Source organism: Phyllobates terribilis, unplaced genomic scaffold (genome assembly GCF_046119375.1).
Source record: "Phyllobates terribilis strain yellow unplaced genomic scaffold, ASM4611937v1 Scaffold_361__1_contigs__length_1927384, whole genome shotgun sequence".
Classification (NCBI taxonomy): domain Eukaryota; kingdom Metazoa; phylum Chordata; class Amphibia; order Anura; family Dendrobatidae; genus Phyllobates; species Phyllobates terribilis.
This window is the reverse complement of record NW_027363121.1, coordinates 1,536,439-1,558,404: the sequence shown is the minus strand read 5'-3', so window position 1 is coordinate 1,558,404 and position 21,966 is coordinate 1,536,439. Positions and strand designations below refer to the sequence as shown.

At 47.5% G+C, this 21,966-nt stretch overlaps 10 non-coding genes across 10 annotated transcripts; all 10 read left to right on the top strand.

The window, feature by feature from the left end:
• The first annotated feature begins 930 nt into the window (after positions 1 to 930).
• Positions 931 to 1,121, top strand: LOC141222563 (U2 spliceosomal RNA). Its single transcript, XR_012290328.1, has one exon. It is a non-coding gene; the product is annotated as a U2 spliceosomal RNA (small nuclear RNA).
• Positions 1,122 to 2,239: 1,118 nt separating this feature from the next.
• LOC141222562 (U2 spliceosomal RNA) lies at positions 2,240 to 2,430 on the top strand. The gene has a single exon (XR_012290327.1). It is a non-coding gene; the product is annotated as a U2 spliceosomal RNA (small nuclear RNA).
• A 1,118-nt stretch (positions 2,431 to 3,548) lies between these two features.
• Positions 3,549 to 3,739, top strand: LOC141222561 (U2 spliceosomal RNA). Its single transcript, XR_012290326.1, has one exon. It is a non-coding gene; the product is annotated as a U2 spliceosomal RNA (small nuclear RNA).
• Positions 3,740 to 4,857: 1,118 nt separating this feature from the next.
• Positions 4,858 to 5,048, top strand: LOC141222560 (U2 spliceosomal RNA). Its single transcript, XR_012290325.1, has one exon. It is a non-coding gene; the product is annotated as a U2 spliceosomal RNA (small nuclear RNA).
• A 1,118-nt stretch (positions 5,049 to 6,166) lies between these two features.
• LOC141222559 (U2 spliceosomal RNA) lies at positions 6,167 to 6,357 on the top strand. Its single transcript, XR_012290324.1, has one exon. It is a non-coding gene; the product is annotated as a U2 spliceosomal RNA (small nuclear RNA).
• A 1,112-nt stretch (positions 6,358 to 7,469) lies between these two features.
• LOC141222558 (U2 spliceosomal RNA) lies at positions 7,470 to 7,660 on the top strand. The gene has a single exon (XR_012290323.1). It is a non-coding gene; the product is annotated as a U2 spliceosomal RNA (small nuclear RNA).
• A 1,118-nt stretch (positions 7,661 to 8,778) lies between these two features.
• Positions 8,779 to 8,969, top strand: LOC141222557 (U2 spliceosomal RNA). Its single transcript, XR_012290322.1, has one exon. It is a non-coding gene; the product is annotated as a U2 spliceosomal RNA (small nuclear RNA).
• Positions 8,970 to 15,150: 6,181 nt separating this feature from the next.
• LOC141222298 (U2 spliceosomal RNA) lies at positions 15,151 to 15,340 on the top strand. The gene has a single exon (XR_012290107.1). It is a non-coding gene; the product is annotated as a U2 spliceosomal RNA (small nuclear RNA).
• A 1,124-nt stretch (positions 15,341 to 16,464) lies between these two features.
• Positions 16,465 to 16,661, top strand: LOC141222824 (U2 spliceosomal RNA). The gene has a single exon (XR_012290576.1). It is a non-coding gene; the product is annotated as a U2 spliceosomal RNA (small nuclear RNA).
• Positions 16,662 to 18,979: 2,318 nt separating this feature from the next.
• Positions 18,980 to 19,176, top strand: LOC141222822 (U2 spliceosomal RNA). Its single transcript, XR_012290574.1, has one exon. It is a non-coding gene; the product is annotated as a U2 spliceosomal RNA (small nuclear RNA).
• Positions 19,177 to 21,966: the final 2,790 nt, after the last annotated feature.

Below are 21,966 nucleotides of genomic sequence, written 5' to 3'. Positions count from 1 at the left end.
ATTGCCATGTAATGTAATGAAATGCTATCTTTCTAGCTCTCCCTTTTTACTTCCTTTTGGATAAACAGACATATTAGGCAAGCATTTTGGAGCTTTCACCTAAATAACTACAGGTGGTGAGATAAGCTGCACAATATAATTGACCTTTCAGTATATTGTTGCACACACACCATCTATTTAGCAAATGCCCTTGTTATCAACAGCAGCCTTTTAAACTCACCTGAGCTAACAGGTATGTGCGCTGGTTACTCTGCTGCGCTTAAAATTTCTTTTTTGGTTTGCTACAATGCCTTTTCTGAAACGTTGTCTCCCTCTGCTGGAACACTGACTTCTTTCATTTAATGCCTGCAGACTATAAAAGAGAACCCAACCCAAAAAGTTTGGTTGATTAGTCTGTGGCATTCTGTTAAACTGTTGCTTATGGCGGTCTCTGTGAGCTTCTCAGCGACATTCAGCCAGCCAGGTATCCTGCCTGCAGTAGATGGAATGTGGCAATGGAACGCTGGCTGCGCGTGTCATAATAGGCTCTGAGCCTTTATATACCTGTGCACAGCAGCAGCCACCTTCAGTCTGCTGCTGGACAGCCAGCAGCAGCAGCAGCAGCAGGAGAGGTATGTAATCAGCAGCCCTCCTGCTAAGGGTAGACAGCTGCTCGTTCCACCCCACCCCCCGCCTTAATTGGTTCTCCTCCCTTCCAACGGTGTTGAGGCGGGTGGGAACAGCAGGGGGTGAAGGTGCTGTGTTTAAAGAGGTGGAGTTATGCAGATCTAAAACGCGTGGATTGCAGCAGCAGCAAGCCGAAAAGTGCAGGCATGTAAGGGATCTAGAGGTTGACAACATGTCTTCTTAACGGGAGTCCAGGAGCTCATCTCCACAAATGGACTTTTCAGGATCCTTGGGTGGCTCCGTAGTTTGAAACCAATTCTGGTTATCGCTTCTCGGCCTTTTGGCTAAGATCAAGTGTAGTATCTGTTCTTATCAGTTTAATATCTGATACGTCCCCTATCTGGGGACCATATATTAAATGGATTTTTAGAACAGGGAGATGGAAAAAGAGCTTGCTCTGTCCACTCCACGCATTGACCTGGTATTGCAGTATCTCCAGGACCGGTGCACCCCTTCTTTAATGCAGTTTCTAAAATCAGAAAGAATTGAATTCAATGTTTTTTGTTCATTTTGCTTGTTTGTCAGATTTTGGGATGGACTCTTTGGCTTTGCTTTTCTTCTCCTCATTGGATTTTTCATGTTCAAAGTTGCAGAAGCCAGATTACAAGCTCATTTTGGTTCAACTTCAGCAACTGTGCATTGCATTGCCATGTAATGTAATGAAATGCTATCTTTCTAGCTCTCCCTTTTTACTTCCTTTTGGATAAACAGACATATTAGGCAAGCATTTTGGAGCTTTCACCTAAATAACTACAGGTGGTGAGATAAGCTGCACAATATAATTGACCTTTCAGTATATTGTTGCACACACACCATCTATTTAGCAAATGCCCTTGTTATCAACAGCAGCCTTTTAAACTCACCTGAGCTAACAGGTATGTGCGCTGGTTACTCTGCTGCGCTTAAAATTTCTTTTTTGGTTTGCTACAATGCCTTTTCTGAAACGTTGTCTCCCTCTGCTGGAACACTGACTTCTTTCATTTAATGCCTGCAGACTATAAAAGAGAACCCAACCCAAAAAGTTTGGTTGATTAGTCTGTGGCATTCTGTTAAACTGTTGCTTATGGCGGTCTCTGTGAGCTTCTCAGCGACATTCAGCCAGCCAGGTATCCTGCCTGCAGTAGATGGAATGTGGCAATGGAACGCTGGCTGCGCGTGTCATAATAGGCTCTGAGCCTTTATATACCTGTGCACAGCAGCAGCCACCTTCAGTCTGCTGCTGGACAGCCAGCAGCAGCAGCAGCAGCAGGAGAGGTATGTAATCAGCAGCCCTCCTGCTAAGGGTAGACAGCTGCTCGTTCCACCCCACCCCCCGCCTTAATTGGTTCTCCTCCCTTCCAACGGTGTTGAGGCGGGTGGGAACAGCAGGGGGTGAAGGTGCTGTGTTTAAAGAGGTGGAGTTATGCAGATCTAAAACGCGTGGATTGCAGCAGCAGCAAGCCGAAAAGTGCAGGCATGTAAGGGATCTAGAGGTTGACAACATGTCTTCTTAACGGGAGTCCAGGAGCTCATCTCCACAAATGGACTTTTCAGGATCCTTGGGTGGCTCCGTAGTTTGAAACCAATTCTGGTTATCGCTTCTCGGCCTTTTGGCTAAGATCAAGTGTAGTATCTGTTCTTATCAGTTTAATATCTGATACGTCCCCTATCTGGGGACCATATATTAAATGGATTTTTAGAACAGGGAGATGGAAAAAGAGCTTGCTCTGTCCACTCCACGCATTGACCTGGTATTGCAGTATCTCCAGGACCGGTGCACCCCTTCTTTAATGCAGTTTCTAAAATCAGAAAGAATTGAATTCAATGTTTTTTGTTCATTTTGCTTGTTTGTCGGATTTTGGGATGGACTCTTTGTCTTTGCTTTTCTTCTCCTCATTGGATTTTTCATGTTCAAAGTTGCAGAAGCCAGATTACAAGCTCATTTTGGTTCAACTTCAGCAACTGTGCATTGCATTGCCATGTAATGTAATGAAATGCTATCTTTCTAGCTCTCCCTTTTTACTTCCTTTTGGATAAACAGACATATTAGGCAAGCATTTTGGAGCTTTCACCTAAATAACTACAGGTGGTGAGATAAGCTGCACAATATAATTGACCTTTCAGTATATTGTTGCACACACACCATCTATTTAGCAAATGCCCTTGTTATCAACAGCAGCCTTTTAAACTCACCTGAGCTAACAGGTATGTGCGCTGGTTACTCTGCTGCGCTTAAAATTTCTTTTTTGGTTTGCTACAATGCCTTTTCTGAAACGTTGTCTCCCTCTGCTGGAACACTGACTTCTTTCATTTAATGCCTGCAGACTATAAAAGAGAACCCAACCCAAAAAGTTTGGTTGATTAGTCTGTGGCATTCTGTTAAACTGTTGCTTATGGCGGTCTCTGTGAGCTTCTCAGCGACATTCAGCCAGCCAGGTATCCTGCCTGCAGTAGATGGAATGTGGCAATGGAACGCTGGCTGCGCGTGTCATAATAGGCTCTGAGCCTTTATATACCTGTGCACAGCAGCAGCCACCTTCAGTCTGCTGCTGGACAGCCAGCAGCAGCAGCAGCAGCAGGAGAGGTATGTAATCAGCAGCCCTCCTGCTAAGGGTAGACAGCTGCTCGTTCCACCCCACCCCCCGCCTTAATTGGTTCTCCTCCCTTCCAACGGTGTTGAGGCGGGTGGGAACAGCAGGGGGTGAAGGTGCTGTGTTTAAAGAGGTGGAGTTATGCAGATCTAAAACGCGTGGATTGCAGCAGCAGCAAGCCGAAAAGTGCAGGCATGTAAGGGATCTAGAGGTTGACAACATGTCTTCTTAACGGGAGTCCAGGAGCTCATCTCCACAAATGGACTTTTCAGGATCCTTGGGTGGCTCCGTAGTTTGAAACCAATTCTGGTTATCGCTTCTCGGCCTTTTGGCTAAGATCAAGTGTAGTATCTGTTCTTATCAGTTTAATATCTGATACGTCCCCTATCTGGGGACCATATATTAAATGGATTTTTAGAACAGGGAGATGGAAAAAGAGCTTGCTCTGTCCACTCCACGCATTGACCTGGTATTGCAGTATCTCCAGGACCGGTGCACCCCTTCTTTAATGCAGTTTCTAAAATCAGAAAGAATTGAATTCAATGTTTTTTGTTCATTTTGCTTGTTTGTCGGATTTTGGGATGGACTCTTTGGCTTTGCTTTTCTTCTCCTCATTGGATTTTTCATGTTCAAAGTTGCAGAAGCCAGATTACAAGCTCATTTTGGTTCAACTTCAGCAACTGTGCATTGCATTGCCATGTAATGTAATGAAATGCTATCTTTCTAGCTCTCCCTTTTTACTTCCTTTTGGATAAACAGACATATTAGGCAAGCATTTTGGAGCTTTCACCTAAATAACTACAGGTGGTGAGATAAGCTGCACAATATAATTGACCTTTCAGTATATTGTTGCACACACACCATCTATTTAGCAAATGCCCTTGTTATCAACAGCAGCCTTTTAAACTCACCTGAGCTAACAGGTATGTGCGCTGGTTACTCTGCTGCGCTTAAAATTTCTTTTTTGGTTTGCTACAATGCCTTTTCTGAAACGTTGTCTCCCTCTGCTGGAACACTGACTTCTTTCATTTAATGCCTGCAGACTATAAAAGAGAACCCAACCCAAAAAGTTTGGTTGATTAGTCTGTGGCATTCTGTTAAACTGTTGCTTATGGCGGTCTCTGTGAGCTTCTCAGCGACATTCAGCCAGCCAGGTATCCTGCCTGCAGTAGATGGAATGTGGCAATGGAACGCTGGCTGCGCGTGTCATAATAGGCTCTGAGCCTTTATATACCTGTGCACAGCAGCAGCCACCTTCAGTCTGCTGCTGGACAGCCAGCAGCAGCAGCAGCAGCAGGAGAGGTATGTAATCAGCAGCCCTCCTGCTAAGGGTAGACAGCTGCTCGTTCCACCCCACCCCCCGCCTTAATTGGTTCTCCTCCCTTCCAACGGTGTTGAGGCGGGTGGGAACAGCAGGGGGTGAAGGTGCTGTGTTTAAAGAGGTGGAGTTATGCAGATCTAAAACGCGTGGATTGCAGCAGCAGCAAGCCGAAAAGTGCAGGCATGTAAGGGATCTAGAGGTTGACAACATGTCTTCTTAACGGGAGTCCAGGAGCTCATCTCCACAAATGGACTTTTCAGGATCCTTGGGTGGCTCCGTAGTTTGAAACCAATTCTGGTTATCGCTTCTCGGCCTTTTGGCTAAGATCAAGTGTAGTATCTGTTCTTATCAGTTTAATATCTGATACGTCCCCTATCTGGGGACCATATATTAAATGGATTTTTAGAACAGGGAGATGGAAAAAGAGCTTGCTCTGTCCACTCCACGCATTGACCTGGTATTGCAGTATCTCCAGGACCGGTGCACCCCTTCTTTAATGCAGTTTCTAAAATCAGAAAGAATTGAATTCAATGTTTTTTGTTCATTTTGCTTGTTTGTCGGATTTTGGGATGGACTCTTTGGCTTTGCTTTTCTTCTCCTCATTGGATTTTTCATGTTCAAAGTTGCAGAAGCCAGATTACAAGCTCATTTTGGTTCAACTTCAGCAACTGTGCATTGCATTGCCATGTAATGTAATGAAATGCTATCTTTCTAGCTCTCCCTTTTTACTTCCTTTTGGATAAACAGACATATTAGGCAAGCATTTTGGAGCTTTCACCTAAATAACTACAGGTGGTGAGATAAGCTGCACAATATAATTGACCTTTCAGTATATTGTTGCACACACACCATCTATTTAGCAAATGCCCTTGTTATCAACAGCAGCCTTTTAAACTCACCTGAGCTAACAGGTATGTGCGCTGGTTACTCTGCTGCGCTTAAAATTTCTTTTTTGGTTTGCTACAATGCCTTTTCTGAAACGTTGTCTCCCTCTGCTGGAACACTGACTTCTTTCATTTAATGCCTGCAGACTATAAAAGAGAACCCAACCCAAAAAGTTTGGTTGATTAGTCTGTGGCATTCTGTTAAACTGTTGCTTATGGCGGTCTCTGTGAGCTTCTCAGCGACATTCAGCCAGCCAGGTATCCTGCCTGCAGTAGATGGAATGTGGCAATGGAACGCTGGCTGCGCGTGTCATAATAGGCTCTGAGCCTTTATATACCTGTGCACAGCAGCAGCCACCTTCAGTCTGCTGCTGGACAGCCAGCAGCAGCAGCAGCAGCAGGAGAGGTATGTAATCAGCAGCCCTCCTGCTAAGGGTAGACAGCTGCTCGTTCCACCCCACCCCCCGCCTTAATTGGTTCTCCTCCCTTCCAACGGTGTTGAGGCGGGTGGGAACAGCAGGGGGTGAAGGTGCTGTGTTTAAAGAGGTGGAGTTATGCAGATCTAAAACGCGTGGATTGCAGCAGCAGCAAGCCGAAAAGTGCAGGCATGTAAGGGATCTAGAGGTTGACAACATGTCTTCTTAACGGGAGTCCAGGAGCTCATCTCCACAAATGGACTTTTCAGGATCCTTGGGTGGCTCCGTAGTTTGAAACCAATTCTGGTTATCGCTTCTCGGCCTTTTGGCTAAGATCAAGTGTAGTATCTGTTCTTATCAGTTTAATATCTGATACGTCCCCTATCTGGGGACCATATATTAAATGGATTTTTAGAACAGGGAGATGGAAAAAGAGCTTGCTCTGTCCACTCCACGCATTGACCTGGTATTGCAGTATCTCCAGGACCGGTGCACCCCTTCTTTAATGCAGTTTCTAAAATCAGAAAGAATTGAATTCAATGTTTTTTGTTCATTTTGCTTGTTTGTCGGATTTTGGGATGGACTCTTTGGCTTTGCTTTTCTTCTCCTCATTGGATTTTTCATGTTCAAAGTTGCAGAAGCCAGATTACAAGCTCATTTTGGTTCAACTTCAGCAACTGTGCATTGCATTGCCATGTAATGTTATGAAATGCTATCTTTCTAGCTCTCCCTTTTTACTTCCTTTTGGATAAACAGACATATTAGGCAAGCATTTTGGAGCTTTCACCTAAATAACTACAGGTGGTGAGATAAGCTGCACAATATAATTGACCTTTCAGTATATTGTTGCACACACACCATCTATTTAGCAAATGCCCTTGTTATCAACAGCAGCCTTTTAAACTCACCTGAGCTAACAGGTATGTGCGCTGGTTACTCTGCTGCGCTTAAAATTTCTTTTTTGGTTTGCTACAATGCCTTTTCTGAAACGTTGTCTCCCTCTGCTGGAACACTGACTTCTTTCATTTAATGCCTGCAGACTATAAAAGAGAACCCAACCCAAAAAGTTTGGTTGATTAGTCTGTGGCATTCTGTTAAACTGTTGCTTATGGCGGTCTCTGTGAGCTTCTCAGCGACATTCAGCCAGCCAGGTATCCTGCCTGCAGTAGATGGAATGTGGCAATGGAACGCTGGCTGCGCGTGTCATAATAGGCTCTGAGCCTTTATATACCTGTGCACAGCAGCAGCCACCTTCAGTCTGCTGCTGGACAGCCAGCAGCAGCAGCAGGAGAGGTATGTAATCAGCAGCCCTCCTGCTAAGGGTAGACAGCTGCTCGTTCCACCCCACCCCCCGCCTTAATTGGTTCTCCTCCCTTCCAACGGTGTTGAGGCGGGTGGGAACAGCAGGGGGTGAAGGTGCTGTGTTTAAAGAGGTGGAGTTATGCAGATCTAAAACGCGTGGATTGCAGCAGCAGCAAGCCGAAAAGTGCAGGCATGTAAGGGATCTAGAGGTTGACAACATGTCTTCTTAACGGGAGTCCAGGAGCTCATCTCCACAAATGGACTTTTCAGGATCCTTGGGTGGCTCCGTAGTTTGAAACCAATTCTGGTTATCGCTTCTCGGCCTTTTGGCTAAGATCAAGTGTAGTATCTGTTCTTATCAGTTTAATATCTGATACGTCCCCTATCTGGGGACCATATATTAAATGGATTTTTAGAACAGGGAGATGGAAAAAGAGCTTGCTCTGTCCACTCCACGCATTGACCTGGTATTGCAGTATCTCCAGGACCGGTGCACCCCTTCTTTAATGCAGTTTCTAAAATCAGAAAGAATTGAATTCAATGTTTTTTGTTCATTTTGCTTGTTTGTCGGATTTTGGGATGGACTCTTTGGCTTTGCTTTTCTTCTCCTCATTGGATTTTTCATGTTCAAAGTTGCAGAAGCCAGATTACAAGCTCATTTTGGTTCAACTTCAGCAACTGTGCATTGCATTGCCATGTAATGTAATGAAATGCTATCTTTCTAGCTCTCCCTTTTTACTTCCTTTTGGATAAACAGACATATTAGGCAAGCATTTTGGAGCTTTCACCTAAATAACTACAGGTGGTGAGATAAGCTGCACAATATAATTGACCTTTCAGTATATTGTTGCACACACACCATCTATTTAGCAAATGCCCTTGTTATCAACAGCAGCCTTTTAAACTCACCTGAGCTAACAGGTATGTGCGCTGGTTACTCTGCTGCGCTTAAAATTTCTTTTTTGGTTTGCTACAATGCCTTTTCTGAAACGTTGTCTCCCTCTGCTGGAACACTGACTTCTTTCATTTAATGCCTGCAGACTATAAAAGAGAACCCAACCCAAAAAGTTTGGTTGATTAGTCTGTGGCATTCTGTTAAACTGTTGCTTATGGCGGTCTCTGTGAGCTTCTCAGCGACATTCAGCCAGCCAGGTATCCTGCCTGCAGTAGATGGAATGTGGCAATGGAACGCTGGCTGCGCGTGTCATAATAGGGTCTGAGCCTTTATATACCTGTGCACAGCAGCAGCCACCTTCAGTCTGCTGCTGGACAGCCAGCAGCAGCAGCAGCAGCAGGAGAGGTATGTAATCAGCAGCCCTCCTGCTAAGGGTAGACAGCTGCTCGTTCCACCCCACCCCCCGCCTTAATTGGTTCTCCTCCCTTCCAACGGTGTTGAGGCGGGTGGGAACAGCAGGGGGTGAAGGTGCTGTGTTTAAAGAGGTGGAGTTATGCAGATCTAAAACGCGTGGATTGCAGCAGCAGCAAGCCGAAAAGTGCAGGCATGTAAGGGATCTAGAGGTTGACAACATGTCTTCTTAACGGGAGTCCAGGAGCTCATCTCCACAAATGGACTTTTCAGGATCCTTGGGTGGCTCCGTAGTTTGAAACCAATTCTGGTTATCGCTTCTCGGCCTTTTGGCTAAGATCAAGTGTAGTATCTGTTCTTATCAGTTTAATATCTGATACGTCCCCTATCTGGGGACCATATATTAAATGGATTTTTAGAACAGGGAGATGGAAAAAGAGCTTGCTCTGTCCACTCCACGCATTGACCTGGTATTGCAGTATCTCCAGGACCGGTGCACCCCTTCTTTAATGCAGTTTCTAAAATCAGAAAGAATTGAATTCAATGTTTTTTGTTCATTTTGCTTGTTTGTCGGATTTTGGGATGGACTCTTTGGCTTTGCTTTTCTTCTCCTCATTGGATTTTTCATGTTCAAAGTTGCAGAAGCCAGATTACAAGCTCATTTTGGTTCAACTTCAGCAACTGTGCATTGCATTGCCATGTAATGTAATGAAATGCTATCTTTCTAGCTCTCCCTTTTTACTTCCTTTTGGATAAACAGACATATTAGGCAAGCATTTTGGAGCTTTCACCTAAATAACTACAGGTGGTGAGATAAGCTGCACAATATAATTGACCTTTCAGTATATTGTTGCACACACACCATCTATTTAGCAAATGCCCTTGTTATCAACAGCAGCCTTTTAAACTCACCTGAGCTAACAGGTATGTGCGCTGGTTACTCTGCTGCGCTTAAAATTTCTTTTTTGGTTTGCTACAATGCCTTTTCTGAAACGTTGTCTCCCTCTGCTGGAACACTGACTTCTTTCATTTAATGCCTGCAGACTATAAAAGAGAACCCAACCCAAAAAGTTTGGTTGATTAGTCTGTGGCATTCTGTTAAACTGTTGCTTATGGCGGTCTCTGTGAGCTTCTCAGAGACATTCAGGCAGCCAGGTATCCTGCCTGCAGTAGATGGAATGTGGCAATGGAACGCTGGCTGCGCGTGTCATAATAGGCTCTGAGCCTTTATATACCTGTGCACAGCAGCAGCCACCTTCAGTCTGCTGCTGGACAGCCAGCAGCAGCAGCAGCAGCAGCAGGAGAGGTATGTAATCAGCAGCCCTCCTGCTAAGGGTAGACAGCTGCTCGTTCCACCCCACCCCCCGCCTTAATTGGTTCTCCTCCCTTCCAACGGTGTTGAGGCGGGTGGGAACAGCAGGGGGTGAAGGTGCTGTGTTTAAAGAGGTGGAGTTATGCAGATCTAAAACGCGTGGATTGCAGCAGCAGCAAGCCGAAAAGTGCAGGCATGTAAGGGATCTAGAGGTTGACAACATGTCTTCTTAACGGGAGTCCAGGAGCTCATCTCCACAAATGGACTTTTCAGGATCCTTGGGTGGCTCCGTAGTTTGAAACCAATTCTGGTTATCGCTTCTCGGCCTTTTGGCACGATCTATCAGGTTTACCTGTGTGGTCTTGCCTGTGAGGTGCTCTTGGTACCCTTTCTCTCGGCCTGGGGGGATCGTTCCTCTTCGGAGGGACTTAACCCCCCTGCTGCTATTGGGAGGAAGGATTAGTCCGGGAGCAACGGGAAGGGATCCCATGAAGGCTTGCGCCTTTCAGAGAGAAGAGTCAGTACGTTCCTGAGTGAAGGATGCCGGCAACGCTCACATATTCATCGGGTGATGCCCGGATGCGGAACACCGTGAGGATTGAAGTTGGAGCAGCATCGAGGATGGAGAAGAATTTGGACTACATCTGCCATAGGATTCTTCTTGGAGTTCTGGAGTTTCGGCGGGAAGACATATTCTGCTTCCAGGACAACGAGTACAAGGGGATATACACCATCACCTTCAAGAGCCAGGGATGCTGTCAGCAACTCGTACAAAAGGTAAACGAGAAAAACTACTTAGATGAATTGGATGGACTAACCTTTTGTCTCTTGTATGCTTATGACGAGATCCCCATCGTGGTGCATTTCCCGAACCCCTTTGTGGAAGCTGCAGACATCTCGACCTACCTTACCCGCTATTGTGATGATCTGAGATACCTGGGTACTGTGAAGAACGCGGTAGGCTTCTGGTGCGGCAAGAGAAGGTATATGGCCCGTCTAAAGAGGGACCTTAGTGGAGTGGGAGGAATGCTACACCCTCCCTCAACCTTCGTAATCGGTAAGAGCAGAGGCTACTTATTTTATCCTGGAATGCCAGTATGTTGCAGGAACTGTGGACAAATGGGTCATACCCAAACGTCCTGCACGGGCAGGAAAGTAGACCGCTGCAATAATTGCAGCTGTTACGGACATTTAATGAAGGACTGTCCCGCTGGGAGGAAATGTAATCTCTGCGGTGAGGCGGGGCACATGTTCCGAGGATGCCCCAACAGGACCAGGACCAGGACCTACGCAGAAGCTGCATCTTCTGAAGCTGAGCCGATGCGCCCACCGGTCTTCACTGGCAGGCCGGCGTCGGAGGGCGGTTCGAAGGGCGAGAAGGCTGGGATGGAGCAGGGAGCCGGAGGCCCCTCTGGGGCGGCACCTGCATCGAAGTCCCTTAACGATGGGCGGACCTCGCATGGACCGGAGCGGGGCGGTCCTCCTTCTGGGAGGGTATCCTCCGTATCGATGGTTCCCGATACCGATCCTGTTGGGCTGGAGGGTGGTGCCCCTGTGCGGTTGGCTACAGGGGACCACGCAGCGATGGCCTCAGGATCTTCCAGGGCGATTAGCCAGCCAGATGAGGGGGCTTTGCTTCTAGGTGGCGAACATCAGGAAATCTGTGTTGCTGATCTTGTCCTGATGGACCAGTCTCCCCCCCTGGAGGAGGTGGAGGAAGAGGAGGACTGCACCAGTGACCTAGTGGAGTCTGCCCCGAAAAAGAGACGGAATGTCGAAGCCCCAGCGTCTCCTGGAATGTGGCTGGGAACCGTGACCTACGAGGGGGCAACCGCCGGCTCACAGAATATCGAGTCGTTTGGGTCCTCTAGCCCGGATGTCCTGGAGCAATTTGATATACAGGGCTTTGAGTCAGGTGTCCTCATGGAAGATCCACCACCCTGACCTATGAATGCCCACATTAAGACTTGTCTCACTGAATGTGAGGTCATTAAAGAGCCCAGTTCGTAGGGCTGCTCTATTCAAGTATTTAGAAACCACTGACTTTGACATATGTTTATTACAGGAATGCGGAATACAACATGCACTAAATTATAATGATATCAAGACAGATTGGAGACTGGGGCCCTCCATCTGGTCTGGCTCCAATGACAACAAGTCAGCGGGGATGGGCTTCCTCTGTCGTGGGAGAAATATTACTATAAATGCTGTCACAGAAATAGTACCAGGCAGAGTGGTTTTAGTGCATTTTAAATTTAATGGTTTTACCCTACGTGTAATGAATATTTATGCTCCCCCTGATAAGCAAGAGAGAATTAATTTATTTGGGATATTGCCATTGTACTGTACTGGGTCATCTCCCCTGATCGTAGGGGGTGATTTTAATTGTCTTTGTGCTAGTGAACAACGAGCAGGGGGTGACCCTTTACGCAAATTGGATAAGTCATGTCATCTATTGAAAGATTTTATAACTGATTTTAAATTATGCGATGCGTGGAGGTCACTCCTGCCGACGGACCCTGGTTATACGTGGTCCGGAAGAGGGGTGTCCTCCAGGATCGATTTTATTTTCCTATCAGATGATTTTAACCCTGTAAAATGTGTTTTAACATCAAATATATTTTCTGACCATAAGGGCTTGGAGGTGCATCTAGAATACCGGGATGAACAGAGGGTCAACAGGGGCCTCTGGCGTCTAAGTACATACCTGCTGGAGGACCCTCTGATTCGACAAGACTTTGGTAAAGCCTATCAAGCCTGGCGGCGACAAAAACCTTCTGATGCCCCTATGGCAACCTGGTGGGAAAATTTGAAAAAAAAAGTCAGAATGTTTTTTATAAAAGCAGGGAGACGTAAAGCTAGAGAGAAAAAAATATGTTTTAGTGATCTTAATACCAAACTACAAACACTTTTTAAATTCAAAGAGCTAGGGGTGGAGGTGGGAGATGATATTGCTAGCCTAAAAACTGAAATTCAGAACTGCATAGACACAAAGGGGAAAGAGATTATTTTTAACTCTAGAGTGCAGCACTTGGAGGAGGGGGAGAAGTGCTCTCGCTTCTTCTTCAAAAAAGTCATGGATAAAAGAGAAGTGATCACAAATCTAGAGGGTGAAACATCTATGCAGGGAATGTTGAATGCTACTTTTAACTTTTATAAGCATCTTTTTAGTAAAAAGTGTATAGATGAGTCCTTTTTATCTGATGCTCTTAATGATCTCGATTTTAAGTTAAATTTTACAGACCAGGAGTTTTTAGAACGCGATATTGTTTTAGAGGAATTATTTTATGTTTTTAAAAGTTTCTCTAAGGGTAAAGCACCTGGGTGTGACGGACTACCTGTAGAATTTTACCTTACTTTTTGGGACATTTTAAAAGAGGACCTTTTTATGCTTTTTAAAGAAGTTTTTATTTGTGAACAGTTGCCATTTTCGTGGAGGAGAGGAGTGGTGTCTTTGATATATAAAAAAGGTGACCGCAGTACTCTAGCGAATTGGAGACCCATTACTCTCCTAAATGTTGATTACAAGGTACTTGCTAAGGTGGTTGCAGACCGGCTCAGGAGTGTCATTGCCAAACTAATCCAGCCTGAGCAGGTTTGTAGTGTACCAGGCAGAAGTATTTCAGAGGTTTTAAACGTATTAAGGGATGTAATTTGGTATTCCAGAGACCGGGGTCAAAATGTAGCTCTTTTAGCCCTAGATTTTGAAAAAGCTTTCGATAGAGTCTCTCATAGATTTCTTTTTAGAGTTTTAAAAAGAATGGGTATCCCTAATATGCTTTTAAATTGTATTAAGATTTTATATAAAAATTGTTTTAGTCAAATTTCTCTTAATGGCTTTTTAACAGATGGAGTTCCCCTTGAGTCCGGAGTGAAGCAGGGATGCCCCTTGTCGCCCATCCTGTTCATCTGCGCCATGGAGCCCCTGCTGAGCGCAATAAGGAAAGACAAAGTGATTAGAGGGGTTCCTGTTCCAGGCGGAGGTGGCAGTGATGTGAGAGTCTTTGGCTACATGGATGACGTGACGGTTGTGTGCGTGGACCCTGCTTCCCTCCGGAGGGCGGTGTTGCGCATTGATTTTTTTTCCCAGGCATCCGGTTTTAAACTTAATTTAAATAAATCTGAATGTCTGACTTTGGGATCCTGGGACACCGCCCAACTCCCGCAGCTCACTATAAAACGAGACAATGTAAAAATTCTTGGAGTTGTTTTTAACGAGGAGAATGTGGGAACTCAAAGCTGGGAGAATGTCATAGAAAAAATGTCAAAGAAAATATCATTTTGGGGTTTGAGGTCCCTAACAATGGAGGGGAAAATTTTAATTATAAAATCAGTGTTGTTACCCCTCATACTGTATATAGCTATGGTGTACCCCCCCTCTGATGTTTTAATTAAAAAAATGACTAGGATGATCTTTATGTTTTTATGGAACTCCAAAATGGAAAAATTAAGGCGAGAAATAATGAGGAAGAATAAAATGAACGGCGGAAGGGATGTCCCCGATTTACATATTTATTTGCATTTAAATTATTTCTGCTTTTGTTTCAAACATTTTAATGGTAATAGTGCGCTAAGTTATTTTTTAAAATATACTTGTGGGATGATTTTTAAAAGATGGTTTAAGTTGTCGTTGAATTCCCCTGTTTTACTATGCCCCCCCAAACACCAAGCAATCTTAGAAAAGACTGTTCGATTTTATAGCCTTGGTGATTTTAATATGGACATTTTTAAAGACCGCAAGAAGCTTTTATCTTTTCTGAGGAGGAATGAAGATGTGACCCCCATAGTAAATTTCTCAGAAGAGAGGTCGAAGCAAGTTTGGAAGAATGTCTTCGGGAAATTCTTAGCAAATGGACATAAGGACATCGCATGGATGGTGGTCCACCAGTGCCTCCCCACCAGAGAGTTTCAACACAGGAGAGGCCTGGTGGCCAGAGCCAAATGCCCCAGAGACTCATGTGTTAATGACGGAACCACCTTGCACCTTATGTGGAATTGCCCATTTGCACAGGAACTTTGGCACAAAGTTGGGATTCTTTTAAAATGGACTAGCGGTTTAAGAGATTTTAACCATGAATATGTTTTATATGGCCTTTTTAAATGTCCGACCCCTCAACAATATTGTATATGTTGGTGTATGATTAACTGTTTTAAAGACGCCCTTTGGAAGGCACGCAATATTTTACTTTTTAAACGTGATGCTATTTCTGTGAAGGATTGTCTTAAAATTGCTTTTAGCCAGATGTATATTTATTACTTGAGGGATGTCAAATGTATTGGGAGGAGGGATGCTAATCGTATATGGGGTTTTTATGGGTGGAATTCTGTGTTTTAATAATGTACTGTTTGTGTTGTTGTTTTTGATTGTAAACCATCTTTTACGCACTTAATAAATTATGTTGAAACCTGATCTGTTCTTATCAGTTTAATATCTGATACGTCCCCTATCTGGGGACCATATATTAAATGGATTTTTAGAACAGGGAGATGGAAAAAGAGCTTGCTCTGTCCACTCCACGCATTGACCTGGTATTGCAGCATCTCCAGGACCGGTGCACCCCTTCTTTAATGCAGTTTCTAAAATCAGAAAGAATTGAATTCAATGTTTTTTGTTCATTTTGCTTGTTTTTCGGATTTTGGGATGGACTCTTTGGCTTTGCTTTTCTTCTCCTCATTGGATTTTTCATGTTCAAAGTTGCAGAAGCCAGATTACAAGCTCATTTTGGTTCAACTTCAGCAACTGTGCATTGCATTGCCATGTAATGTAATGAAATGCTATCTTTCTAGCTCTCCCTTTTTACTTCCTTTTGGATAAACAGACATATTAGGCAAGCATTTTGGAGCTTTCACCTAAATAACTACAGGTGGTGAGATAAGCTGCACAATATAATTGACCTTTCAGTATATTGTTGCACACACACCATCTATTTAGCAAATGCCCTTGTTATCAACAGCAGCCTTTTAAACTCACCTGAGCTAACAGGTATGTGCGCTGGTTACTCTGCTGCGCTTAAAATTTCTTTTTTGGTTTGCTACAATGCCTTTTCTGAAACGTTGTCTCCCTCTGCTGGAACACTGACTTCTTTCATTTAATGCCTGCAGACTATAAAAGAGAACCCAACCCAAAAAGTTTGGTTGATTAGTCTGTGGCATTCTGTTAAACTGTTGCTTATGGCGGTCTCTGTGAGCTTCTCAGCGACATTCAGCCAGCCAGGTATCCTGCCTGCAGTAGATGGAATGTGGCAATGGAACGCTGGCTGCGCATGTCATAATAGGCTCTGAGCCTTTATATACCTGTGCACAGCAGCAGCCACCTTCAGTCTGCTGCTGGACAGCCAGCAGCAGCAGCAGCAGCAGCAGCAGGAGAGGTATGTAATCAGCAGCCCTCCTGCTAAGGGTAGACAGCTGCTCGTTCCACCCCACCCCCCGCCTTAATTGGTTCTCCTCCCTTCCAACGGTGTTGAGGCGGGTGGGAACAGCAGGGGGTGAAGGTGCTGTGTTTAAAGAGGTGGAGTTATGCAGATCTAAAACGCGTGGATTGCAGCAGCAGCAAGCCGAAAAGTGCAGGCATGTAAGGGATCTAGAGGTTGACAACATGTCTTCTTAACGGGAGTCCAGGAGCTCATCTCCACAAATGGACTTTTCAGGATCCTTGGGTGGCTCCGTAGTTTGAAACCAATTCTGGTTATCGCTTCTCGGCCTTTTGGCTAAGATCAAGTGTAGTATCTGTTCTTATCAGTTTAATATCTGATACGTCCCCTATCTGGGGACCATATATTAAATGGATTTTTAGAACAGGGAGATGGAAAAAGAGCTTGCTCTGTCCACTCCACGCATTTGTAGCACCCTGAGGATTCGGCTGCTACAGGGGTATTGCACCTCAACCCAGAGGTGTGATATTCCACTCCCGGATAAGGAAGGAGTGTGGAACTGAGCTCAGATAGACTGCATGCACTACATACATCCCATTCCGAGGAACAGGCCGACGGTACTCCCACTTAGAAATGTGCAGGTACGACTGAGTCTGTTCCTGGCTGGAGTGGGAGGGGGTGGAACATCCCATGTAGTGTAGGGGCAGATAGGGGGAGCAGCCTGGGTAAAGTTAGGAGCTCATTGGGTGCTGGTCACCTGAGCTCACACATAGAGGGATATATAAGGAGGGCACCAACTTAGATCAGGGTCAGACGCTGAGAACAAGTCAGTTGGAGAGGAGAGAGAAGGAAACAGCAGCCCTGGAGAGAGAGAGAGTGGAGCGAAGAAAGACCCAGAGGGGGAAGACTGAAGGGACCCAAGAACCCAAATTAGAGCACCGGGTGAGGAGTCAGCAAGAGGGTACCGGAACCCAAGCTGGTGGGGGCAAAGACATTCCCCAGCCAGAGACCGGAGACCGTGGGCAGTGTCTGTCACGGTCACCCACCACATTCACCCCGAAGGCACACCACATGAAGGGTCAGGGAACCCAGGGCCAAGGGTGTCCCAAAAGAAGGCCCGAGGGAGCTGGACCTAGGTGAATCACTGGTGGGGACGGCTGAAGAAAGGACAGAGGGAGAGCTCAGAGCCACGCTCTGGACTTGTTTGGGGGTTGGCCGGATCCAGGACCTGGTGGACGCAGCACGGCTCGGGTGGTCACTAGCAGCTGGAGTGACCAGTACAACATCAGCAGTAAGTAAACACCCTTAACTGCACAACCCGAGTCTGTCTTCATTGCCGGCTGCATCGCACCACCACAACCCCCATCCTCTGCGCCTGTCCCCTCGGAGGCTATACCCCTCCCGTTGGGGGTTATCTCACCAAGCTGCGCACCCACCATCAGCCTCAGCGGACCCTGCAGCAGCGGCGGCCACAGTGACCGCATCACAACGGGTGGCGTAGTCGACACAAAAGAACTTTAGTAACATCTGTAAAGCTGCCACATAACACTTAGCTTGACGCCCTGGGCACGGGACCGGGTCACAGCCGCTCGGAGACTACAAACCCCCATCTGATCCGGTGCCGGGTATTCCCCTCAAAAAGGAATATGTCCCAGGGGGCGCGTCACATTGACCTGGTATTGCAGTATCTCCAGGACCGGTGCACCCCTTCTTTAATGCAGTTTCTAAAATCAGAAAGAATTGAATTCAATGTTTTTTGTTCATTTTGCTTGTTTGTCGGATTTTGGGATGGACTCTTTGGCTTTGCTTTTCTTCTCCTCATTGGATTTTTCATGTTCAAAGTTGCAGAAGCCAGATTACAAGCTCATTTTGGTTCAACTTCAGCAACTGTGCATTGCATTGCCATGTAATGTAATGAAATGCTATCTTTCTAGCTCTCCCTTTTTACTTCCTTTTGGATAAACAGACATATTAGGCAAGCATTTTGGAGCTTTCACCTAAATAACTACAGGTGGTGAGATAAGCTGCACAATATAATTGACCTTTCAGTATATTGTTGCACACACACCATCTATTTAGCAAATGCCCTTGTTATCAACAGCAGCCTTTTAAACTCACCTGAGCTAACAGGTATGTGCGCTGGTTACTCTGCTGCGCTTAAAATTTCTTTTTTGGTTTGCTACAATGCCTTTTCTGAAACGTTGTCTCCCTCTGCTGGAACACTGACTTCTTTCATTTAATGCCTGCAGACTATAAAAGAGAACCCAACCCAAAAAGTTTGGTTGATTAGTCTGTGGCATTCTGTTAAACTGTTGCTTATGGCGGTCTCTGTGAGCTTCTCAGCGACATTCAGCCAGCCAGGTATCCTGCCTGCAGTAGATGGAATGTGGCAATGGAACGCTGGCTGCGCGTGTCATAATAGGCTCTGAGCCTTTATATACCTGTGCACAGCAGCAGCCACCTTCAGTCTGCTGCTGGACAGCCAGCAGCAGCAGCAGCAGCAGCAGGAGAGGTATGTAATCAGCAGCCCTCCTGCTAAGGGTAGACAGCTGCTCGTTCCACCCCACCCCCCGCCTTAATTGGTTCTCCTCCCTTCCAACGGTGTTGAGGCGGGTGGGAACAGCAGGGGGTGAAGGTGCTGTGTTTAAAGAGGTGGAGTTATGCAGATCTAAAACGCGTGGATTGCAGCAGCAGCAAGCCGAAAAGTGCAGGCATGTAAGGGATCTAGAGGTTGACAACATGTCTTCTTAACGGGAGTCCAGGAGCTCATCTCCACAAATGGACTTTTCAGGATCCTTGGGTGGCTCCGTAGTTTGAAACCAATTCTGGTTATCGCTTCTCGGCCTTTTGGCTAAGATCAAGTGTAGTATCTGTTCTTATCAGTTTAATATCTGATACGTCCCCTATCTGGGGACCATATATTAAATGGATTTTTAGAACAGGGAGATGGAAAAAGAGCTTGCTCTGTCCACTCCACGCATTTGTAGCACCCTGAGGATTCGGCTGCTACAGGGGTATTGCACCTCAACCCAGAGGTGTGATATTCCACTCCCGGATAAGGAAGGAGTGTGGAACTGAGCTCAGATAGACTGCATGCACTACATACATCCCATTCCGAGGAACAGGCCGACGGTACTCCCACTTAGAAATGTGCAGGTACGACCGAGTCTGTTCCTGGCTGGAGTGGGAGGGGGGTGGAACATCCCATGTAGTGTAGGGGCAGATAGGGGGAGCAGCCTGGGTAAAGTTAGGAGCTCATTGGGTGCTGGTCACCTGAGCTCACACATAGAGGGATATATAAGGAGGGCACCAACTTAGATCAGGGTCAGACGCTGAGAACAAGTCAGTTGGAGAGGAGAGAGAAGGAAACAGCAGCCCTGGAGAGAGAGAGAGTGGAGCGAAGAAAGACCCAGAGGGGGAAGACTGAAGGGACCCAAGAACCCAAATTAGAGCACCGGGTGAGGAGTCAGCAAGAGGGTACCGGAACCCAAGCTGGTGGGGGCAAAGACATTCCCCAGCCAGAGACCGGAGACCGTGGGCAGTGTCTGTCACGGTCACCCACCACATTCACCCCGAAGGCACACCACATGAAGGGTCAGGGAACCCAGGGCCAAGGGTGTCCCAAAAGAAGGCCCGAGGGAGCTGGACCTAGGTGAATCACTGGTGGGGACGGCTGAAGAAAGGACAGAGGGAGAGCTCAGGGCCACGCTCTGGACTTGTTTGGGGGTTGGCCGGATCCAGGACCTGGTGGACGCAGCACGGCTCGGGTGGTCACTAGCAGCTGGAGTGACCAGTACAACATCAGCAGTAAGTAAACACCCTTAACTGCACAACCCGAGTCTGTCTTCATTGCCGGCTGCATCGCACCACCACAACCCCCATCCTCTGCGCCTGTCCCCTCGGAGGCTATACCCCTCCCGTTGGGGGTTATCTCACCAAGCTGCGCACCCACCATCAGCCTCAGCGGACCCTGCAGCAGCGGCGGCCACAGTGACCGCATCACAACGGGTGGCGTAGTCGACACAAAAGAACTTTAGTAACATCTGTAAAGCTGCCACATAACACTTAGCTTGACGCCCTGGGCACGGGACCGGGTCACAGCCGCTCGGAGACTACAAACCCCCATCTGATCCGGTGCCGGGTATTCCCCTCAAAAAGGAATATGTCCCAGGGGGCGCGTCAACTTTGGCGTAGTCGGCAGGATTACGTGCCCGCAACACCCGGGTACTGCGTGCCTGAAGAAAAGTGCAAGTTTACCTCAGAAAGAAGACTCCTGCCGGTTCCGGAGGGTCCACGCCATCGGACTCCATCACCAGTCGTTTCCCGCCGATTGTCCGCCATTTCTAGCTTGTTCCCGCCATCTGCAGAGTTTCCCGCCACTGGGCGACGCTTCCCGCCAAAACCGCAGATTTTCCGCCTTGGAAGAGCAGCGGACGCCATTATGGGCGTGCCAAAGGAGGGCAAGAGGCCACCTCCCATCGTGGGCCAGGACAGAAAATGGCGCCAAAAGTGGAAACCGCCCCCACCAACAGAGACTGTGATGCTGGAGGTGTCTGTCAGCGTGAAAGAACTACCCCTGGAGCTGACAGTCACCGAGTTGCCCCGGGACCGCCCTCGAAGTGGGAGGAGACGAGAGAGAAGAACAAAGATGGGTGTCGCTTGGAGCAGTCTGGAGCGAGCGCACCCGGAGGCAAGAGGTCTAACAAGGAGTAGCGGAGAAGCTCACCCGGAGATGGAGAAAAAGCAGAACAGCACCGGCCCGCTGGCCAGGAGTCTGCTAGAGACCGAGGAAGGAGGGCAGAGCAGCACCGGCCCGCTGGCCAGGAGCCTGCCGGAAGCCGAGCAGAGCAGCACCGACCCGATGGTCAGGAGCCTGCTAGAGTCCACAACCCCGCTAGGTCTAGCGGAGATCCTAGCGCAGCTCCCCCGAGACCGGGAGTGTGCACAGACTGCCCTGGAGGGCCTCGCACGGAGGATGGCCCGGGTACAGCGCGAGATACTGGCGGAGTGGAGTCGGGAGATGGCCCAGCAAGCAGAGACCAGTCAACGGAGCACGCTACCCTGGAAGAGGAAGCAGACCGCCTCTGAGGATGGCGCGGGAGGACCCAAGGCCGGAGACGGCGCCGAGGAGGGAGCCGAACGCATGGAGGCAGGTAAAGGGGACGCCTATACCCCAAGCCGTGACACCGCTTACCTGCCCCAGCTCCCCGTCGCAGAGCCCGAAAGTCCCCCTGCTGTGCCCGTAGCCGCCAGGTCACCGCCATGGACTAGGCCCCGACCGGAAGCCGCCGCAGCGACCCCTGTGACGTCACGCGCCTCGACCCGGAGCGTGACAAAGCAGGAAATACCACCAGCCTGGTCGCAAGGCCTAGTACCCCCGGGCGCCGCATCATCAACAGCGCCCCCTACCTCCGCGGAGCCTCCGGCCTGGCCGCAAGGCCAGGTAGCCCAGGGTGCCGCCGTTCTTACGGTGCCCTTCACCTTCCAGATACCCCAGGCCTGGCCGCAAGGCCCGGGCAACCTGGGCGCTAACACCACCGCGCCCATCACAAGAGGACCCGGACGGGTCTGAAGCAACACCATATCAAGAAAGAGCAGGAGGAAGACGCCGTTGAGTGCGGCAGAGCAGGAGCTGTAAATAGTTACCCAATCGGGGTATATAGAAACTGAAACTGTTGCTGCTAAAATAAGTCCCCGTTGGGACCAGGGAACTGTTTACCCGTTAACCCCTTCATCCTACAGGCTGAGGACTGTGAGCAGCCATTCCCTACCCTCTACCTGGCCGAGGACTGAGAGCGGCCAACTTTCAACTTTCCCT